Source organism: Capsicum annuum, chromosome 1 (genome assembly GCF_002878395.1).
Source record: "Capsicum annuum cultivar UCD-10X-F1 chromosome 1, UCD10Xv1.1, whole genome shotgun sequence".
Lineage (NCBI taxonomy): Eukaryota > Viridiplantae > Streptophyta > Magnoliopsida > Solanales > Solanaceae > Capsicum > Capsicum annuum.
Genome location: NC_061111.1, coordinates 20,892,114 through 20,895,807, shown reverse-complemented (window position 1 = coordinate 20,895,807; position 3,694 = coordinate 20,892,114).

Genomic DNA, 3,694 nt, shown 5'->3' with positions numbered 1-3,694 from the left:
AGTACTTTATATGACCTGTGTCAACAATGTGTAAGTTTTATATTTTGTTGGTATAAATTTGAATAAATATTGCATATAAACTGCATATAACCTGCGTACATACTATGTAACAACTATATGCGACCTGTATATATACTGCATATAAAGTACTGCATATGAACGGTGTAATTTCTGTATAGCACCTGCATATATATTGGATATTAAACTATGTAGAAACTGAATAAATGTTGCATATATACTGAATATCAACTTTGATCAACATAAACTAATATTTCAGCATCAATTGTACAGAATTGTATCAATTACCAAAACATATAGTATTCGGCATAACATTTCGTAATAAGAATTTTCGAGTGTATCAACACAAAACAGAAACAACCCTAAGCATTTCAACACTAAAACATATCTAACATCAATGCTTCAAAGACATTTCTAACTAAATTTGGTGCACACCATCCTTTTTCTTCAACAATCGACCAGTAGATTCATCTTCACTAACTACACATTGGCTTTGTTTCTCCTTTCCATAATCCCACAACAACACACCATACCGACTACGAATAGCATCAATATCATCTAGATGATTATAAATTTCAAGAACATCAAGCAAATACTTAGCAAAGGTGGCAATAAATACACCACAGTCCCTGTAAACATAATACATCATCAGTATAATTGACAAAAAAATATGTAAAAATGAGCAATTGAATGTGCATTCAATATATTACGTGTTATCTTGCGTTGGCAGTCCATCAACAATACGAATATTAAAAGAATTAGCCACTGGAAGTCCATCGCTCCTACTTTTCTAAAATCCAATACAAGAAAGAAAGTGTGAAATTAATTTTGAATACGCTGCAACTGATTTCTGAAAACGAATGGCATGCCTTGCACCATGCATTGAATCATACACATATATGCATTGATCTTTAAAAGACAGCCTCACCAAAATCCAGTGAAACTCTTCAGAAAGATTAATTGGGAAAAGAACATTGTCAACGCTATTCTACGGGATGTTGCATCTCATAAAAAATCCAAGCATGTACTCAACGATTTGATTTTCTTGAGTGATAAGTGTTACATCTCTATTGTTCTCCACAAAACGCTTATACAAAGTTTGAATCAAGCAGTTAAACTAACAATCGGTGGTTGTAAATTTAACTGAATCACAAACAGGTCCGTATTTTGACTTCTTTCACAAATAGTAAAAGATAACATCAATATGCTGAAAATACGAACAACAAAACCACATTAAAATGCTAAAAATGAATATAGAACACTAATTTAAATCATATAAATACAAGCTACTTATATAACATGCATCATATCAACTACTGCATAAAAACTGTGTATCTACTGTGTAGGACCTGTATATATATATACTGAATAGCAACTACTGCATTTAAATTGTATACATACTGTGTAAACACTGCATAAGACCTGCATATACATTTCACATTAAGTGCTGCATATAAACTGCACATAAAGGACTGCACAAATAAAGCATAGAACTTATATAACGTTCATCATATACAATATTTCAGTATTCCAATTAGATTATCACTATTAAGTACAAAAATAAAAAATATATAACCTACTTAACTAACAAATTCATTACTTACTGAATCGGTTAATGGTACTCCCGGATATGCCAACGTGAAGAACCACTCTTTCATTTTAACAATATCAACTCCATAGTCAAAATGTTTTCGGAGAGCATTGACAGACTCAAAATAAACAGGCATGGAAAAAAATGTTACGAAAATTGTAATATATGATAAAATAAAGTAAAACAAAAAGAAATTACAAACAAAAACTTACATCTTTTTAACACGCAACGATCTCGCAACAAACATGTTAAACTTTAACGTCACTTTCATATCATCAATTTTCTCCGTAATACTCTTCACAAAAGGATGATTTATAGACAAGACATGTTTTCTTGACTGAGCATTCTCTACACACTTAGATGATTGGCCTTCAACTTTGCCACAACCAGAATTAAATTTTGACTAAAATGGAGATTCACATACTGCCGCTGACTTATGTAATCGGCGATAATAACAGGTTTTTCATCCAACATAACAGGCGCAACCACCATGTTTTCCTCAATCCCTTTAACATTATCACTTGTAAATGCATCAAATTTTCTAACATTATCACATACTAAATCAGTCACATCAGTTGTTGCAACACTCTTATCGGGTTGAGTGAACTTAGAAATTTCAGCATCTGAAATTTCTAACCAGTCAAGCTCATTCTTGCTAACCACTGCCACATCGCCTTCTTTTTGTGTCTTTTGATCACGAAAAGGTTGAGTAAATTTAGACACTTCAGAATCAGTAAAATTAGACCAATCACTATCAACCTGACTATTTCTACCCTCCCCTATATCCTTATTTTCACTTGAGCTTTGTGTGAACTTCAAAAAATCAAAATCTGGAAAATTCTTCCAAGAATCATCCTTTAAAGTTTCAGCTGCAGAATCAACATCGACATGACCACCTACACAATCACCTACAAAATTAACTTTCTCTCCAACGGCATCCACCAAATGCCCAATTATGCCACCACCTACACAATCTGTTGCTTTCCCTACATCATCCATCAAATTGTCACTTATATGATCCACTTTCGGTACAACATCATTTTGTTGTCCCTCATTAGGTGGATCATTAACTTGATCATCACTTGTACCATCAACATTAGGTGTCTTATCATTTTTTTTATTTGAGTTGTCACCATCGTTATCACCAATTGATATACTAACTTTTAAAAAAACTTTATAAAATAAGTACAATAGTGTATATAAGATTTGTTAAAAAGTAGGAGAAATTCAGGAAAATAATACCTTAGGCTCATTCTTTATATCTAGAGCTTGAAAAATCAATTCAAATGAGGATTTCATAAACTTCTCCATCGAGGAAACTTTTTCCGTTAGCTAAACATAAAAGGAAAAAGTCAACACATCAATTAACAAAAACATACAAATATTAATAAAAACCTTCGACATACCATTTTAACATCACTTCTCAAAAGTGCTAATTCATTATCTGAGCTCGAATGACTACATTCTTGTTTATTGGTGCTAGAAAAATCAACAGAGTGCACAACCGCATCCACATGTTTGAAATCAGGTAATTGAAGAATTGTTTTTTCAAGAACCGTCGGCGTAATGTTACGCAACACAACCTGCATATAAAAAACAGCACTCGACATTTAAGAAGCATATTATAATTTAACAAAGCATATATAAATTACAATTTAAAACAACGATATACCTGCTCTTGCCTAATATAAAAAAATGCAGACTTGACCTCCTTGTATGTTGGTCTATACTTTCCAAACCAATTCAGTATACGTGGCACACCATCGCCCACTCGGTCAGTAAGATGGCAATCTACATAAGGACAACACTCAGAAAACCAACACTGAAATGCAAGAGGAAAACCAGCAAAATGATACATAGTTTTTCGCTGATAAACCTTAGACTTCATTGACTCCAATATCAGACGAAAACACAATTTTCCCCAAGGAAATGTTTCATAGTTCCCAGATTCAACCAATAAGAAATCATTCTTAGCTATAACATAACTATACGTGACAAAAAAAATAAAGGAATAAATGAAGAACAAAGCAGAAATTTGTAAAGCATCTTCATCACATCGCCACTTTTTTTTCATGAAACACTCTT